The sequence below is a fragment of the Sorex fumeus genome, unplaced genomic scaffold (genome assembly GCF_029834395.1).
Source record: "Sorex fumeus unplaced genomic scaffold, SorFum_2.1 ptg000198l, whole genome shotgun sequence".
Taxonomy (NCBI): Eukaryota; Metazoa; Chordata; class Mammalia; order Eulipotyphla; family Soricidae; genus Sorex; species Sorex fumeus.
The window spans coordinates 1,636,358-1,656,084 of NW_026606255.1; positions in this window are offsets into that span (position 1 = coordinate 1,636,358).

Genomic DNA, 19,727 nt, shown 5'->3' on the forward strand with positions numbered 1-19,727 from the left:
CGGTCCCCTGCACCCGGGCGCCCTGCAGTTCTGAATATGGCCGGCAGGTGGCAGCATCCCACCGCAGTTATTGGGCCCTGAGCCGACCTTCTGCAGGTGGGCGGGGGGGACTGGAGACCCCCAGTCTTTGCACTCCAGAAAGCCCCTTCAGCCCGGGGAAACCGAGACGGAGACGTGGAAGATGACAGGCAACCAGGTGCTCGCGGCTTGCTCCTCTGAGCCCTGCCCCCCTTAGGGCACAGGGGATCAGTGGAGGGTCCTCTCCCCCCCCGCCCCCCCAGGGAGGGTCCCAGGGCTACTGAAGGAGTTGGGGGTCCCTCTGTGCAGGGCCCAGCTGCAAGCTCTGGGGAGAAGCCTGGCGCGGTGGGGGCGGGAGGGGCCAGGGTGCAGGAGCAAGCAGCCTGGAAGTGGGGGCAGAGGGGTGAGCTGAGAGTCACGGGGGAGCTGGGGGCGGGCGGCTGTGGAGGGTGGTGTCTGGGACGGGGCCTGGGGTCAGGACAAGCCCCTGCTCGGGGCCGTGTGGGGGCCTGACTTGTCCTCGGGGCCACGGAGCGTAGGACTTCTCCCACGTCCTTCCTGCGCCCCCTCCCCAAGTCACCTCTGCAAAGCGGGGTACAGGGGGTGAGAGGCAGCAGGCAGAGGGGCACTGCGAGGCCGCACTAAGAACCCACCAGGCCCAGGTACTCTGGGAATGGACGCAGGTGTGCGGGGGAGGGGGAACCTTCTCTCCTCCCCCACTCTGCCGGCTCCAACGCCACTCGTTCCGGAGTGGGCAGATGCCGCGGTCTTCACCCCTGAGGCTGAGTCTGGCAGAGAAGCCAGATCAGAGGGAGGGAGGCTAATGCCTCTCCCCGCGGGCCCGGCTGGCACTCCATGCACGGGTGGCCGGGGTAATTAATTTACACATTTCATTCTGCTTAAACTAACCGGCTCCTCTGGCCGCCTTCTCCACGGGGCCGGCTCATGCTGGGCCTGCCAGAGGCGTCCTCCGCTGGACCGCGGGGATGCCGCCTTCGCTGTTGCCTGGGCCCCTGGAGCTCGGGCTGGTCTCTGAGGTCACCCCAGCTGCCCCATGGGCCTAACGTCACAGGAGGGAAAGGGGAGGGGGAGCTCCTGCATCCCCACTCCCAGGGCATGAAGACCCCCGTTGTGTGTGGGGGCTCGCAGGGCGCGGAGTGGAGGTGGTGCGGGTGCTTGGGGGCGGGGGAGAGGGGAAGCCTGGGCTGAGTCGTGGTAGGGGCGGGCAAGAGGCTTCCTGCTGGGTCCCTCCCTCCCTCACCTCTGTGTCACTGGGATGCATCCCCTTCCTGCCACAGTCAGTGTCCCCAAATCAGCAAGGCAGGTGTGCGAGTGTGGGTGTCCCTGGGGGTCTGGGTGGGGGTGGGGAAGCTCAGTTTCTCCCGGATGGGGAAGGGGTGCACCTCAGACGCTCCACGGGGGTGAGGGGGCCCTCCTCCCCCAGCAGGGTCAGGGCTGTGAGGGGGAGCGGGATTCCCTGCTGACTGCAGACCCCGGGGCGCATTGGGGCCACCCCACCTCTCTCTAGGCCCCCAGTCGGGGTCAGCTGCTCCTTCCCACCATGTCCCTGTCCTGGGGAGGCTCCCAGCTCCTCCCCGGCTCTGGGGTTCCGCTTGGATGTTCCGGCTCCAAATCCTGCAGGATTTAATATCCACTGTAATCTACCGGCACCCGTGGGCATTAGCGAGGGAAACTCAAATTGAAAACGCCCCCGCCTCTATTTCCCGCGTGCAGTCGGAGAAGGCGGCTGTCCCGCACTCATGGAAGCCCCCCGTCCCACAGCCCCCTCGCTCTGTGGTCCTCACAGATGCCCCCCCCACGCACCCCAAGAGAGCAGGGACCTGGAGCCCCCGGCCGGGAGCAGTGAGCCGGGCCTGCTGGGTCTTTAGTTTCCTTGAAGATGCGATTTGGCAGTAGGAAGACAAAACAAAAAAAGCAAAATATGGAACTTACTCTAAGCCCCCCTACCCCAGGTCCCATGACTCAGAGTCATGCTCAGGGTCTGAGGAGCAAGACAGAGACCCCCAAAAGCTCGCACTTCACACCCCAGAGTGGGCCCCTTTATGAAGTATTAAACCCTTATCCCGTCCCCCAAGCCCCTGGCGTTGTGGCGAGGGCCCCGGGTGTGTGGGGTCTCAGCCCCACTCTGAGCTGGGGTGCCCCTGTGCTCTCTGGGGTACTCACTGGGGGTCACTGTGGCTCTCCCTTGTGTGGTTGTTGGTGTCCCTGATTGCTGAGCAGCTGGGACCAGGCCTGGGACAGGACCTCAGGGCAGGTCCTGGAGGACCCCGAGATTTCCCGGGCCGCAAGAAATGAAGCTGCCCACCTGAGACTCATGCAGACTCACAGGTGTCCGCGATAGAGCAGAGGGCCAGCTCTATCAGCCAGGCTCTGCTCAGGGGGCTGCATGGGGTCTGACCCCCCCCAAAGGGAATAAACAGGGGGTCCCCCATGCCCTCGGCTCAGGCCCTGCCCTCCTGCCATGACCACCTTGCAAAGCCAGAGGTTTCGCAGTGTCCACCACAGGTAGCTTCCCGCCACCCTGTCCCCTTGCCCTTGGCCCTGTCTCCAAGTGCACTGGACTCTGGGCTGTGGGGTCTCGGGGACCGGAATGCCCAGCAAGGCTGCGGCCTGCTCCTGCCCCACAGACTAGCACCCAGGGGCAGGGGCTGGGCTCTGCGCAGTGCTGGCTCTCAGAGCTAGTGGAGGGGTGCCCGGGGGGGCTCCCCCTGCACCCGAGCATCCGGCCCTGGGTGGTGAAGGTCTCCATCCGGGGCACCAAGCAGACCCACCCATGCAGCGCAGCCCGCTGAACCGGGGACTCACCCTGGCCTGCTTTTCAGGCACTGGAGGGGAAGCTCCTGAGATGCTGGGGCCGGGTGGGGGACAGGGATGTAGGGAGTGGGATGCTGGGGCCAGCAGAGTGTCACCTGCTGTCCCCAGATGCATCCCTAGATGAGGTTGCCAGCCCTGTGACAGGGTCAGCCTTGGGGGCACAGGGGTCGGTCGGGGGCAGTGTCGCTCAGGAAGTTAATCAACCGTGGGATTGCTCAGAAGTCCACAGTGAGCGTCTCCCTGCCCGCCCGCCCGCCCGCCCGCCCGCCAGCCGCTGGCCCCCACTGCCCCCGGCAATCCCCAAGGCCTGAGGGGCAGAGCTAGGCTTAGGAACGCGTGTTTGCATGGGGTGGGGGTGGGATCCCCTCTCAGGAGGGACCCAAGGTGCTAGGAGCTGAGCCAGGTGGCAGGTGGCGGTTCTGATGAGGGACAGGCGGGCGCTGTTTGTTCCAGGGCGGCTAGAGGGCGCTGGGGAGCGAGGAAGGCCCGTCTGCGCGTGCCTGGGCTCGATTCCATCCTTTGTGCAGTGCTCGTGGCCCAGGTGCCTTGGAAGTTTCCAGGTTCCACTGCTGCTGTGGGCCGGCTCCCAGCCCTGCCCCTTTGCAGGGGGAGTCGCTAGCAAGACCTCCGGGGCCGGGCTGCCTCCCTGGCAGACAGGAACCAACTCCCCCCACCCCATGCAGTTTGGGGCTCTGTGGAGTCCCCAAGGAAGGGGGCTCAGCTCGTGCCCCCTGGCCCTTCCCGGCTCTGGGCGCGGGGAGCTGCCACTCGGGGTCTCCACATTCAGGGAATCCGAGTTTGGGTTGAAAGTCTCTGTCCATCCCCTTTGGAGGTCCTTCTCCATGAAGCCAGTACCCACTAGCCTTGCTTTTGGGGGTTCCTTGTCCACTGCCATGGGAATCGGAGACCCACCCCAGGTCTGGTGGCGGGTGAGTGACAGGCGAGCCGCCCCCTCCCAGGCACTGTCACCCCCATGAAGAGAGGGATGTGGGCCAGCGAGGGTCAGCAGAGGCCACACAGACTTCTGGGGGCCTCCAGAATATTTCAAGGGGGTCACGGGTGAACACTGTACGAACGGGGAGGCAGGGCATGAGACCGGGGGACCCTGGAAGGGAAGTAAGTTCAGGAGGTTGGGAAGGCCTGAGAAATGCTTCGGGACCGGTTCTCCTGCCCACCCCGGGGTTTGAGCCAATCTCGGCGCCTCCAGCACAGAAGCTGGGCAGGGCCAGGACTCCCACCTGTTGCTGATTGGCTGACACAAAGCTTCCTGCTACCCACCCACTCTTGGGATGACCCAGACTCGGGCCAGCACCCCCTTTCTCCCAGAGGGCCCCTGGGAAACTGGGGAAGGTGCTGGGCATGGTGGGTCACTCAAGGTGCAAACCAGAGTCACAGAGATGGGGCAGAAGGATGGGGGGGGGGTCCGCCACAGGGTCCAGATGGAGAAGACAGAGGGGTGAGAAAGTCTTGGATAGTACAGCGGGTTGGGCGTTTGCCTTGCACGCGGCCAACCCCGGTTCGATCCCTAGCATCCCATATGGTCCCCTGAGCACCGCCAGGAGTAATTCTTGAGTGCAGAGCCAGGAGTGTGACCCTCTCCCCCAAAAAAGTCTTGGACTAGGGGCCTGGGAGATATGGCCTTTGGGGAGGCCACATGGTCCTCCAAGGGCTAAGTGTGAAACTGGGGCCAGAGCAATAGGATGGCGGGGAGGGCACTTGCCTTGCACACAGCCAACCAGGTTTGATCCCTGGCATCCCATATGGTCCCCTGAGCATCGGCAGGAATGATCCCTGAGTGCAGAGCCAGGAGTAAGCCCTGAGCACCACTGGGTGTGTCTCTCCCCCGCAAAAAATAGACAGGGAGTGGTTGGGGAGATTTTCCCAGGTATTCTTGGACAGGGAGACCAGTGCTGTGACCCAGGGGGCCAGGGCACGTGATCCCGTGCCCATCCACGATGGCCTATTACCCTGGAAGTACCTTCTGAGGGCTCAGTCCCACCCCCACCCCCACCCCCTGCTCAGGGCACCTGAGGGTTTGAGATCTATCAGCTGGGGGATCCCAGCGCTGATCCCACTCACAAGTGCCTGGAGACAGGAATCCCTTGTTTTATTATCATTTGTTTAGACTCAAAGTGATGCGGTGATGGAGCAAATCTTCATGGTGCCAATTAGCCTGGAAAGTGTCTGTGACAGTGTCGCTAGCACAGCGAAGGGAGACGGATTCTCACAGCGGTGGCAGATTCTCACGGTCCTAGGCAGCACGGAACCGAGACAGACGCCTCTGCCCCCTCCGCTTCCGCCCCGGGCCGGTTTCTGCAAACACCCACCACTCACACCGGGAAGGAGGAACAGACGCCCAGGCGGTGCGGATTTGCACGGGAGGATCTAGAGTGCTTTGGAACTGTTTGTGGAATAAACACAGCGCATCCTCCAGAGCAGTGAGACCACAGGTGCTGGGTCGGGCAGCCTGCGGGATCCTTTGGTTCCATCCCTGGCACCGCATGGTCCAAAAGCGACAAAAGTAGCCCCTCAAAGCAACCACAAACAAACAGAGCCGGTCCCTGTCATGAGAGGCTAGCGTCTGTTGGATAGCAGAGCTCCAGCAACAGACAAAGCAGCTTCCTAAGAGAGAATTTTTTGGAGGGGGCCACACCTGGCAATCAATGCTCAGGGATTCCTCCTGACTCTGCACTTAGGAATTACTCCTGGCGGTGCTCGGGAGACCATATGGGATGGTGGGAATCGAATCTAGGTCGGCCGTGTCCAAGGCAAATGCCCTATCTGCTGTATTATCGCTCCGGTCTAAGGGATGAGGGAATTTTCCTGGGTGCATGTTGGCGTGGGAAGTGGGTGTCTGCCTCTGCTTTGCAATCCCAGCGGACCCTGGATGGCGCAGGACTCACAGAACCAGCTCATCCACCTGGGGTCAGATGGAGGTGTAGACGGGTTGACGGAGACAGTTGTGATAAGGACTTGTCTCCTGAGACCAGCCAGGGGGCAGCTCTGGAGAGTGGAGAGAGAAGTGGACCTGGGTGGATCTGAGACCCAGGAAGATCCTGCCTCGTGCTTCTGATCCAAGGGCAGGAGAACCCTGGTCTCAGCTCCAGGCTGCTGTCACGGGTCCTTGCCAGGCCTTCAGCTGGTCGGGCGTGGCCCATCCCCACACAGGGAGCACCATCTGCTCTGTCGGGTCGCAGAAAATCGCACCCAGACAGAGATGCCCCAAATCATGTCTGGCCAAACAGCTGGACTCCCTGTGGCAGAGCAGATTGGAGAAGGGAGGTGATGTACAGGCCTCTTGGTGACCCTTCTTTCTCAGAGGGGCCGTGGACATCACACAGCCTCATTCATCTAGCAGCTGCCGGGCTTGGGGTGGGGGGGGGAGGGAGGAAACGCACCGTGAGATGCTGAGCCGGCGTCGGGCCCAAGCGCTCGCCCACCTGGCCTGGGTGAGACCCCGCGGGGAAGGGTGAAGCCCATCCCGTTCTCTCTGCAACTCAGCCTCCAGGAAGAGGGGCTAGGAGGAGAGCACAAATGGGACCAGCATTCAGGATCAGCCTTGAGAGGCAGCTTGCGAGCCATCCCGGGGAGGATCAAGGGCCATCTCGGGCAACTAGGGACTGAAAGCCAACAGAGGCGCCCCCTGTCTGCAGGTCAGTGAAGAACAGGCTTGTGGATGGACTCTTCCAAGTCCTGCCAGGAATGTGGGTGCCCCTGGGCGGCGTGGCGGGGAGTCATGGGTGAGGAGGTCTTTTCCCAGCACCCCTTCCTGGCTTTGTCAGGACCCAGTCACCACGGAGCCCCAGCCCTGCTGCAAACCTGTCAGGCCGGATTGTGTGGAACAGGATGGAGCAGGCAGGCTGATGTAAGGGGTGTCAGCAGGACGGGGCGTTCCTACCCAGGAAAGGCTGGGGGCATCGTGTGATAGGCGGGAAAGCTGGGAAGGTGGGTTCCCAGTTCCCTGGGAACTGGGAAGTGCCTGGTTGCAGCGGCCAGAGGCCCTCAGTAGGTGACCACCCTCGGGCAGCCCCGCCCATGGCCTTCTCTGGCTGTTACTTCCCTTCAGCTCCCCTGGGGTGGGGAAGGTTCCTCATTCCTGCCGGTCTGCTTCACTGGGCCCTTAGGGATGCACGGAAAGTCCCCTGGGGCGACGTTTCCCTGTGGATGTGGGGATCCAGCTCCAGAGAAGACATCCTGGTTCCTTGCCAGGGGGTGGTTTGCCTTGCACAAAACGGACCTGGGTTCAACCCCCAGCACCCCATCATCACGGCCACATGTGATGCCTGAGTGCAGAACCCCTGAGCATCACCAGGTGTGGCTCCCAAACGAACAAAAAGCCATCCTGTGCCCTCTGATGCCCTGGGGAAGACGACTGTGTCCTTAGGAGCAAGGCCAGAGAAGAAAATGGTCACTCTCCGGCTCTTGGCTGACCCCTGTTGTTTATGGGCTATGACCCTGGTGGTTTTCTCAACTGCTCTGAACCTCATTTTAATACTAATTCACATCAGCGTGATACTGAGCCTCCAGAGAATCGCGCTGACTCAGTAGGGCCCTGAGGATTCCAGGAAGCACACAGAGAGTCACAGAGTCAAATGTGCACAGAGCACATTTTCTTGTCCTTCTGAGTAATATCTGTCCAGCGATGGATGGAGGCAGCGCCTTACTCCTAGAAAGTGGCCCATCTCGGAATGAACTTCCGGTGGTAAAACACGGTTCCAATGACCTTCTCAAGGGAGAACACAGTTCCAGCCAACTCCCTGAGTGCTTGGTCATCAACAGACTGTGGCGGCCGCCGTGACCCTCCCAGTGGCGATTGGGCGTTTGTTGGAACCGGAGGAACTGATTGGCTGCTCTAATTGGATGACTCAGTTCATTGTTCTGGGCTCCCCATGACCAAGGTTGGGCATAGCTTTCTCCCAGGCCAGGAGTGTTCTTCTTCACAAGGAAGCTTTTGGTCTGGTTCCATCCTGATTTTTTAACTACTAAAACTGCAACGAAGTGGGTGGGGGAGGGGCAGAGAGATAGTACAGTGGATAAGGCGCTTGCCTTGTGCATGGTTGACCCTGGTTCAATCCCTGGCACCACGGATGGTCCCAAAGTCCCACCAGGAATGATCCAAAGCACAGAGTCAGGAGCAAGCCCCAAGCATCAGTGGCCCCTCCAAAAAAATACATGCAATGAGGTGTGAGGACTGGCATGTATACATGCACACGCACACACATGATTGTCCCTGCTCTGGCACGTATGCACATGCACACATGATTGTCCTGGCTCTCGCATGCACGCACACATGCACACATGAATATCCCCGCTCTGGGACTTGGAGGAAACACTTTCTGCGCTGCCAAATCCTTCACCTCTTCTCCGCCAGCCCGCTCACAGCAGAAGCCACCTGCCAAATGGCATCGCCTGAGTTTGGTAACTTCCCTTCCCGCCACTGGGCAAGGCGCTGGCTGCTGGCACACTACACTGCAGCCTGCCATGAGATCAGCTCTGCCTGGCACGGATGGGGGTGAGCTGGCACTGCCCAGCCCGAAGGTGCTGGCAGCAGGAGGGGCGGGAGCTGCCGATGACTGGCAGGCAGACCTGTTGCCACTGAAGCTTGGCACCTCTGAGCGGCTTGAGCAACTGAGACCGAGAGCTTGAAGAGACGCGCCCAGCTGGCACTCGGTCATGGTTCCTTCCGCCAGAGTCTGTGCGTGAGTGTGTGTGTGTGCATGTGTCCATGCATGAGCGTGTGTGTGCATATGTGTATGAATGTGTGCATGTGTGAGTGTATGTATGAGTGCATGTGTGTGTCTGAGTGTGTGCATGCATGAGTTTGTGAGTGTGCATGTATGTGAGTTCATGTGTGAGTGTGCATGTGTGTGCATGCAGGTGTGAGTGTGTGTACATATGAGTGTGTGTATATGTGTGTATGTGAGAGTGTGTGCATGTATGTGAGTGTGTATGCATGTATGAGTAGGCGTGTGCATGAGTGTATGCATGTATGTGTATGTGTGTGCACGACTGTGTGCATGAGTGTGTGTGCACGTGTCAGTGTGTTTGAGTATGACAGTGTGTGTGTGTTTGTGAATATGTGTGCATGTGTGTGTGAGTCTGCAGAGAATAAGGCATGACTGGGACCGCATCATCTGGGGAGGTTCCTTGGGGTGCTCTGGGCCCTCTCTCTGGGGAACCCCTGCAGGGGGAATAAAAGCCACTACTGTGCTCTTGGAGCCTGGGAGACTGCTGACATCCCAATGGTTTCTCCTGACAGTGCTGGGAGCTGGCCCATCCATCCCGCGGTCCTTGTTGGGGTCTGCGAGGGCCCTGCTTATCTGCCCAGGGGCTTGAGTGCTGCTCTGGGTGTCTCATTTCTCCACTGCCTGGGGTCAGGGGAGCCAGGGCATCCGACCGCAAGCTGGGTTCCCTGGGCCTGTCTGTGGCTGAGGGGCTTGTCTGGGTGGTTTCAGGAGGGAGCACGGTGCACCCCAGAAGCCCAGGTGCCTCACGCTGCTCCCCAAGCCCAGCCCATCACTAGCCGAGCTGTCTCTCAGTCCCTCTTCCTAGATAACTGTATTCCTGGCTCAGACCCTCAGGGGGTGGGGGCTGTCCATCCCGGAGACCCCTGCTCCCCACTGGCTGTGCATCGTCTGATGCCTCCAGCCTCCTGGGCTGACCCCAACAGGCCTGCACAAGGCGGCGGATGGCAGGTGGGGACCCACTCGGAATCAGGAGATGAGGGATTCTCTTTCTAGTTCTTTATGGGTTTCCTGCTTTGAGACGGGCCACGCCACCCTGATTTATTTTTGACAAACGTATCTGCATTATGAATTATATTGGGGATGGAATGGTTACATTAAATCAAAGTTAATTCTCGACTTCTGTTCAGGGTGCCGTAAATAATCAACCCCGGGGTAAGGCTATGGCCTGAAGGTGCCCAAATTATGCTAATGAGAATGATTAAACTTTTGAATTCTAAGTTTCTGGAAGAATAACAATCAGTTAGCATTTACATTTCTACTAGGCACTAGGATTTGCAGCTTTTCCTGAAGCCTCTATTAAATATAAATAACAATATATTTTTTAAAAGCCAAGTTGGGCCCTTTGGGGCATATTCTATTCTCCTTCCTGATCCGCTCCTGTGGATCTGGACGGGCTCAGTGGGCGGCTGAGGCGGGGTGGGGGGTGGGGGGTGGGGGAGGGAGGGTGGCTCTCAGCGGCTCATGAGCTACTTGCATTCGTCTGCAAAAGCCGGACATTTTTGCTTTTCTTTGGGTTTTGACTTCTGAGGGGCCACACTCCCGGCGGTGCTGGGAGCTACTTGCAGCCGGGCGCTGGGGAGCAGACGGAGACCAGGAGGTGCTGAAGACCCAGCTGAGGTTCCCACGTGCCAAACACCGACTCAGCCCTGCACTTTCCCTCTGACTCCAGGAAGCCAGGGGCTGGGCTGGGGGGTGGGGAGGAGGATGTTGTCCCCTTGTCACAGCTTGTAGGACTCACTGGGGAACAGTGAGTCTATTTCGTACGAATCCGTCGGTGAGGGGTCTCGAGGAGCCCCGTGGAGGATGAGCCTTCCGCCCCGTTACCCCCCGTAAGCAGTGGGGCTCAGTTTAGAACTTAGGTCACGTCCATCCCCTGGTGTTCTCTGCGGCTGTGCTGGAGGTAGCCGGTGCTTCACTTTCTGCACCCACGGTCCCTCCGTAAGCCCGGATGCTCCACCAGGGCCGAAGGGACCGACTGGCTTGGGGTGGGCAGCTGTGTGGGGAGGCCCCGTCCTCTGAGTGTGCCCGCACGGCAGCTCGGAGGACAGGTCAGCGCGAGGTGAGGCTGCTGGCTGAGCGGCTGTTGTTTATCCCACCCCGTCTCATCGCCATGACAACCCGCACCCGTCCTCACCGTGCCACGGATGCCGAAGGGTCGCTGCTCCTTTCTCTCCCCGCGTGCTCTGCTGATCCGATTTCCTCCACCACTTACCCAGAAATTGTTTTCGAAAGTGTCTCATTTCAACCGAGTGTGACCTGGAGTAACAGTGAGCGGCGCTCGGCTGAGCTGTTCTTCCTTGTCACTTCTCTGCGGGGCTTTGGGGCGCAGGGACCAGGGGGACTCCACCATCTAGATGGTGTGGATTGGCTTGCCACTCCCCATCGGACCCAGATCCTGCCTGGCCCTATGAGACCTGCTGTGCTGTGTCTTTCCAGCTAAGGGGCCTCCTTGAAAGGTTCAGGAGAGACACCGGGTGTCTATTGTATTTGATGCTCCAAGAAACCCCTAACCCCAACCCTAGCCCTAACCCTAACTTTAACGGTAACTGTAACCCTAGCCCTAATCCTGAACCCAAACCATGCCCTATCTCTAACTCTAACCCTAACCCTAGTCCTAACCCTAAACCTAATCCTACTCTTAACCCCTAACCCTAGCCCTAACCCTAACTCTAATGCTAACCTTAACCCTAACCCTAGCCCTAGCCCCAACCCCAACCCTAACACTAACCCTAACCCCAACCCTTAACCCGAGCCCTAACCCTAACCCTAATGCTAACCCTAACCCTAGCCCTAGTCCGGGGGTGTCTAGACACTGATCGGGAGACTGGCCTTGGCAGAGGTCCTGAGATTAGGAATCTCACGGAGCTGTTCGGGGACACAGCCTATGGCCAGGGTCACGGGTACAGGGAAGGCTGTCTCAGTCTGCCTGCCACTGAGGGGACCCAGAAGGAACCTGCCTGCATGAAGGCCTTCAGGGAAAGGCGGCTCTCCATGGAGCACCAGTGTAGGCGTGTTGGCCCCCAGGGAACTACGGGACCCACTGGCAAGTCAGTGTGTGGGGGTCACTCCGGAGGCGCTGGGGACCAACCCTGGCAGGCCTCCCGCATGCCGAGTCTGCACCCTGACCCGTGTGGCCATCTCCCCGGCTTCTCCTTGGTAGTGTGGCTGAGACCCAGAACCTTCTCCCACCACCAACCTGAGTGATCCGGAAAAGCAGGAGTATTGGGGTTCAGCCTCCTGACCAGCAATCTGCCCTGCAGGAGGAGGCCAGCCAGGTCAGTTCGTGCCCAGGGACCTCCCTACCGAGTGTCCCACACCTGGGGCTGTCCCACCTGTGGGTCCCCCCACCCAGCAGTGAGTGGGTCTGACAAAGGGTCCAAATCTCAGCCCGTGAGACCCCACTGCTCCCCATGGCGTCCGACCCCATGTGCTGATGAAAAAGGCTCGTGATTAAAAATGCATCCAAGACACAAAATCGAGAGCCAAGCTCCAGATCAGACCACAGCCTCGTCTCCAATTCAGGGGTTCGTCTTATCCCTCTTGCCTGGCGCCCGAGTGTGGAAAGTCATGCGGTCTTTTTGGGGCTACAGCATTCCCCCAGATGGGCCAAGTTACTCTACAGGGTTGATCCCTCTCTAAGGGAGCCCCCAAACTGATGGGGAGCCCCTCTGGTGCCCTGCCTCTGTCCACAATCACGATCGTCCTCTTGTTCATCGATTGCCTTGAGCAGGTACCAGTAACGTCTCCTTCTTCCTAGCCCTGAGATATTAAAAGAGCCATATTCAATGCTCTTTCAGGGCTAGGAGAATGAGACCTATCATTGTTACTGGTATTTGGCATATTGAGTACGACATGGGAAGTTTGCCAGACTGTGCCATGCGGGCAGGATACTTTCTATAGCCTGCCGGGTTCTCCGAAGTAAAAACAAGATAATAAGATGTCACGTGGCCACAAATGCGGCCGTGCGCTTCTGGGAGCTGGGTTTTATAGTCTCTGGGTCTTGGCAGTTGATGGGACCACCTGGTGCCGGCAGCAGCTGGTGGGTGTAACGCCTACCTACTAGAAGATGGGGAATCTGGGTGGAGAAAGCCCAGTCCCGATCCGAGCAGGCTTGGAGATCCCAGCCCCAGGACCCGCATGTCTGGGTTCCTCTACCGGTTCCTTCATGCATGAGGCTTGTCCAGACGTGTGGAGAGTGGTCTCAGCATGGCTGTGGCTGGTTCTGGAGGTCTTCGGCTGCTGGGACTCTGCTCGGGGTGGGGCGGGGAGGGAAACTCAACCTGCCCTCCTCCGAGGGGCCTCGGTGAGGACAGCCAGGCACGGGGGCAGGAGACTCTGTCCTAAACTAGGTCCCATGCTGTGGTCAAACCCTCCTGCCCCCTAGCCCCCCACTTCAATAGGAAGCTCTTCTTTCCTGTGTCAGGGGAGGGAATCACCTGCCCCCTCTGCGTCCTGGAGCCCGGGAAGGAGGGGAAGGAGAGGCTGGAGCTCCCTTTATCCCCCTTCGTCCCACTTCCAGGATGCAAAAAAGCTGCTTTGACAGATGGAGGTGAGCCACGTTACATGGGGGTCTTCTCCAGCCCTGTGTCAGCTGCTCTTCAGACACTCTGAGCCAGCACAGAGCAGGGTGCTGGAGGGGTGGGGGCGGAAGGGGGTGTCGCAGGATCTCTGCATGCTCCCTGCCCTGTAGGGAGAACAGTTACAAACAGAGGGCGGGAGAGGACCAGAATATGGTGCAGACAAAGGGTCCTTCCTGTGCCGCTGATGAAGGAGGGGTGGCTAGACCCTAGGAATATGCCACAAATGAGGGGACTTGGAGAGGAAGGTTCCATGCTGGCGTATTTTGTTGGCTTTTATTGTTTGTGGCCATACACACATGGTGGTGCTCAGGGTTGCCTCCCGGCTCTGTCTGTGCTCAGAGGTCACCCTGAGTAGTGGGGCTTGGGAGACCAAGTGGGGATCGAACCCAGGTCGACCGTGCACAAGGCAAGCAGCTTCCCTGCTGAAGTATCACCCAGACCCATCGTCCCATGCTGGGTTTTGAGGCTGCACAATAATCTCACGGGAAGGCAGTGGGGGCATGACCTCCCGAGAGGGTCAGCGTGGGCATCGTGTGTGGACCTGGGAGGTTCTGTGAGCTGGGTGGGAGCAGAGGCAAGTGGTGTGCCTCATTGTCCACACCTATAAATGGGAGCAGGGCTGAGCAGACCCGCTCTATGTCCCAGCAGGCGCGGGAAGGAAGAGGGTTGCTGAGAAGCATCGGGCAAGGCAGAGAGAGAGAGAGAGAGAGAGAGAGAGAGAGAGAGAGAGAAGAGTGGAGAGATAGGGAGAGAGAGAGGGAGAGAGACAGGGAGGGGGAGAGAGAGAAGAAGGAGAGAGTGGAGAGATAGAGAGGGAGAGAGAGAAGGGGAGAGTGGAAAGAGAGATAGATGGGGAGAGGGAGGGAGAGAGGGAGGGAGAGAGGGAGGGAGGGAGGGAGGGAGAGAGAGTGGAGAGAGAGATAAGAGAGGGAGAGAGGGAGAGGGAGAGAAGGAGGAGAGAGTGGAGAGAGAGATAGAGAGGGAGAGAGGGAGAGGGAGATAGAGACGGAGAGAGAGAAGGGGGAGAGTGGAAAGAGAGATAGAGAGGGGGATAGAGAGGGAGAGAGGGAGGGAGGGGGAGAGAGAGAGAGAGAGAGAGAGAGAGAACGCTGTCCTTGGAAAGCATTTGAGACTTCGGAAGAGCTGCAAAGCTAAAAATAGTCCAGGGAAGATCTGCAACCCCTGCATACACACACACACACACACACACACACACACACACACACAGCCTCCGGATTGCCCTCTTGCCCACACACACATGCACACACAGCATGCTGAGTTATCTGTCAGTGGCCCTGTGCCCCAGTGTTCACGCCGTGAGACTCGTGCCGCTGTCGCACACACAGCAATCCCATTATTACCTAATCCATCACCCGGGACCTCCCTGGGGTCTGTCCAAGGGCACTAATCTCCTTCACGAGGCCACCCCGTGACTGCCCCCTCCTAACACCATCCCACGGGGATTAGCTTTCCACAGAATGCGGGGCGCAGACGGCACCGTTGATTCCCGCTCTTCGTGGGTCCCCAGCGCTGGGATTTCCTGGGTTTTCCAGCAATGAATGATGCCCTGAGAAGGGGAAGCAGGTTCTGATTTGGCTGGCTGCTGCCCCCGTGGTCCTGCCCTTTCCCTTTCCATCAGCACACACGTGAAGTCAATGGTGTCTGCTCGGAGAGAGCCTGTCTCCCGTCCTCTCAGCTCTGTTCGACTGTGTGTTGCATCCCTGACTGTCCACTGGATCAAGTGCTGATAAAGACACGTACGTGGTGTTTCGGACGCCAGCACCCATGGCCAGAAGGGGCCTAGGGCTGGCGACCAGGCCTTCTAAGCAGCTGGACAGTTGCTGGGACTCAGCCCCCACCTCTGCCCGAGGCGGCCCCCTGTCTGCAAAGCACGAATTCAGCTGCTGGTTTAGCTCTGATCTCTCAGGCGCCGAAAACAAGCTTTAAAATAGAAAACCAAGGGCAGGAGCCATCGTACCGCAGGGAGGGCACTTGCCCTGCATGCAGCTGACCTGGGTTTGATCCCCGAGCACAGTCAGGAGTGATCCTTGAATGCAGAGCCAGGAGTAAGCCCTGAGCATTGCCGGGTGTGACCCAAAACCCATAAAAGGAAACAAACAAAGAATAAAATTGAAAACCATGAGCCAGCCAGAGAGGAGGCCCTGTCACGAGTGTGGCCATGCACCACCAGCACTGACCCCTGAACACAGAACCTGTGTGGCCCCCTTTGGGGCTGCCAGGTGCAGCCAGAACCCTGAAAATAAAGGCAGTCAAGAACTGTGAGGGGCAATGTTCTTGCTTGGTGACTGTGAATTTTAGTTCACTTGTAAAAATGGTTTTACTTCAATACCTTTACATTCAAAGATAAGAATTTTCATAAGTACGCATGGTTCATTGTTTCAAAACTAAAGAATAAATCCAAGCTAAAGTACATTATTGCTGGTACAATTGATGCCATTTTGATGCCGAGCTGATGCAACTTGCAAATGTTGTGACTTAACTAAAATTCACTTACTAATTGCTAGAGGCTTATGTACTGTGTTATCGGTATGATGACATAGGTCAAGAAAGGGATGTCTTCACTGGGCGTGTTTCTTTTCTGGCCGCTATTATTATTTCTTTCACTTCATGACTGTTGCTAAGATAACTGTTGAGAAGAAGTGAGAATTTTTGAAAAGTTCCTCTCGGAGGGTAAAATTTGCCAGACAGCAACCCATGGAAGGAGGGAGTGTTGTTCTGAGGTCTGACCCCAGAGCAAGGACTGTGGGGGATAGGCCGTGTGCTGAGCTGTGAGAAGGGCCAGGAGAGGTGGCCTCGGAGTCCTGTGGGGAAGGAAGACACTGAAGTCACTCAAATGTCCCAACCCAGCTGACACGAGAGCCTCAGCCCTGCTCTGTCAAGGCCAGCTGCAGCCTCTGTGACGGTCCATTCGAGGTATCCTGGGCCACTGTGCCCAGGTGTTTAGGGAAGTGCTTGTGCTGTTTATTTTTTTGGGGGGGCCAGGGGCAGTCTTGACTATCCTGGTCAGTGCTACTGGGCCAGGGTCAGTCCTGGCCACGTTGGCCAGTGTATGAGGCCAGGGTCACTCCTGGTCACTCCAGTCTGTGTATGGGGCCAGGGTCACTCCTGATCACTCTGGTCAGTGCTACTGGGCCAGGGTCTCTCCTGGCACCCCAGTCAGTGCTAAGGGGCCAGGGTCAGTCCTGCCCACCCTGGTCAGTGCTACTGGGCCAGGGTCAGTCCTGGTCACTCTGGTCAGTGCTACTGGGCCAGGTCACTGCTTGGGCTCAGCATGTCCACCTGGCATGGGGGCTGGTGTCCAGGTCCTCCACATGCCCTCTGAACTGTCACCCAGCCTGGGAGGGTGGTTCTGGGAAGATTTGCAGACTCTCCCGTCCTCTGGGTGCATCTCGCCCAGTCTGCTTGGAGCCCTGACTTGCAGAAGGCTGACCCCCCCCTCTCCCGCCTTCCCCTTCCAGCCACCAGAAGAGAGACAGGACAAGGGTTCTGGTCAGCCTCTGAATAGAAGCTCGGCAAACTCTTGGGCATGGATGCTGTGGCTCCCGTGGGAGTTTGGGCCTCCGGGATCCCATCTGCATCAGATGCAGTTCTCGGGGCGGGATCCTACCTGCTGATACAGTTCTCGGGAGGGGATCTCACCTGCTGATGCATTTCTCCGGACTCTCCCATCTCCGTAAGCGCCTGGGCTGGATCCTCACTATGATCCTCTTGTGGCTGCGCTGAGGAAGATTTCCCATCCCCACCTCAGCCTGGACAGAGCCTGGACAGGACATGGGAAGGATGCTCACGCCAGCACCCCGCGTCTGGAGCTGTGCCTTGGGGCTCAGAGAGAAAAGCAGGAGGTAGGGAGAGCCAGGGGGCTCTCAGGGACCCCCGCCCCTGGTCTAGCCTCAGTCTCCAACTCCCCCAACCACTGGTCACTTGCCTTCTTCCTTGCCGCTTCTCACATCTCAGCCCTCATGACCTTGGTCCCTCCCGTCCTTGGAGAGTTGATTGGCCGAGCCAGCTACGTCCTGATTGTCTGTGAGCCTACAGCTGCCCATGTTGCCCCCCACTACCCACTCCAGCATCCCATCAGCACTAAACAGAGGCTGGCCAGCAGGTCTCAGTTCCCAAGACCAGCTAGATCCCCTTCCTGAGGGCGGGCTTGAGAAACGCAAGGAATCGCTGGCCCGGAATGAGGCAACAGGATTAGGCCCGGCAGCACCATACAGACCGGGATGGGGGTGGGGGCTCAGGCCTGGGGCCACGCTGCACACCCCCCCACCCAGCAGAGTCTTGGTTCTGCTCCCCATAGCTTCCAAGCACCAGATCCAACATGGAAGCGGGACGGCTGGAATGAAAAGTTGGCTTGGAGCTCTCCGGCATGGGAGCACTGTAGAGCTGCAGAGAGAGAGCAGGACAAGCTCACCCACAGGGCTTCCCTCCGGGGGCAGCCGAGGGTCTTCCCTGCAGGCAGGATATGTGGGGCCAGTGCCTGCCTGGGAGCCCGGGGCCTGACCCCATGCCTGTGCTGATGCTGGGCTGACAGTGAGTGGGGGCCCCTTCCCGGCAGAGAGGGGGACCCTGTGTCCTCCCCAGCCCATTAGCACCGCACGGCCCAGGCAACAGTAGGTTAATGCGCTGGAGGAGCAGCTGTAAAAGAGGGGGACTGGGAGCCCTGAGCTTACCCCCCCTTCCCCGCGCTCAGCCTCCCTCCCTGTTTCAGCACTGCATGGGATGGGTAGGGTCAGCGCCTCGTGGCCCCGGTCATTTCGTTTGTTCCTGAGGGTGGGGCTGAGGTCAGGGTCAGTGGCCTGCAGCCCTCAGTCCATGCTGAATTCTCCCTCTAGGCTTCTGGGGCATCACAGAAAGGCGTGTCTGGTCTCTGTCCCCCAGACTTCGTGGCACAGACCCACGGAGTCCTTTGGAAACCCTGCAGGGCAGATTCCATGACGCTGGTTTGCTGGGGTAGCTTCAGAAGTGTGTGTGTGTGTGTGTGTGTGTGTGGGGTGGGGGGAGCTGCTTCCGGAAAGAAGCAGCCAGGATGTCTGGACCCACTCCTGAGGCCTCCCCAGGGAAGGGCACTGAGGCTGGCCTGGTGCTTAGAGGCCCCCAATGTGCGGAGAAGGAGCCCGGGTGGGGTAGGAGGGGTCGCCCCTGCAGCTTCTCCAACCTTGGGCTCCCGCGCTGAGCTGGCCGTGAACCCCGGGGTCTTTCTGGGTCCCAGCAAGCAGGGAGGTCAGGTCAGGCTGCCCCTCTCCAGAGAGAACAGGGTGCCTGGCTCCACAGACCTGCACTCCCCTGCTACTTGGGCGCTCTGGCCTTCGACCTCGGAGCACCGGCCAGACACTAGAAAGAAGAATCTATTGGCCCTTCGAGGCCCAGAGAAACCTGTGAACTCAGAGTGACCAAGTGTCTGTGACACATCGGCGCGTCCTCTGCCCCAAGCTGGGGTCACCCGCTCATGGCCATGACCGCAGGGTGGGCCGTGTGAGCAAGGGGAGAGTGAGCGGGCCTGGGGGTGTGGGTCAGATGTGAGGTGTCCTGGCCTCTCCCTCTCTGTTTCTGAGCCCCGAGCCTCTCCGTCAGGCTCAAACCTTGGCCACCCCCACATCTGCTGCGTCCAGCGCCAGGTCACAGGTGCGAGCCCTGGGCCGCACCCCTCCACTTCCCTGGTGGATGACCATTGGTTTCACCCACATCTATCCATGAACAGCATTCAGAGGGGGCCAGGGTAAACAGCCGGCTGCCCCCCACCCCCTTGAGCTCAGCTCGGTGGCCACTGGGTCTCCGCTGGGCCCCGAAGATCCTTGGTCACGTTCGGTTCATGTCCTGTGTTGGAGACCACGGGACCTCGAGGGTCACTTGAGATTCCAGATTCCAGCCTGGGCCGGGTGCCCCCATGTGCCACGGCTTCTGTGGGCCTCGTCTTGTCCTTGTCCTCTCCCCGGTGTCCCCAGGCCCCAGGACATTGGCACGTGCGCCCACTGACGCAGCAGCCCTCTGGGCCGTCCTGGCCCCCAGCAGCGGGAGATCTGCACTCGCTGAGCTTCTGACTCTCTCTGGAACAAATTAGCTATTTATTTCAGCCAATTCATTATGTTCTCTCTGAACCACACTTCCTTTTCCCGGAGAAGCGCCGGCCTGGAATTTGTCTGAACGTGGCGGGTGAAATCAGCTCTCGGCAGTGCGCACACCCACCCCGATCACGGGGATGGATGGCTTTGGGGGCTCAGCGGGTCCCTGGGCCCCCGGCCTGCCTGGCCCGCCTTCCCAGGTGCTAAATCACCCCCGCTCGCCACCCGCACCCGCCATTCGCGCCAGCGTGCCCGGTGCTCCATCAGCCCGCTCTGCAGTGAATCCTTTGTCTTCGTCTCAATTCCTCCTGAGCCGCCGTTCCATCGTTCCATCGTCCCCCAGCGCCCCCTTAGCTGCCCCGGCGGTCCCAGGGGGCTATTATCCCGCCTCCTACCTCAGTCTGTCATCACTCCCCCCACCCCTTACCTGCACAATCCCACCCTTAGCCTCCCCTCCCTCCTCCGGG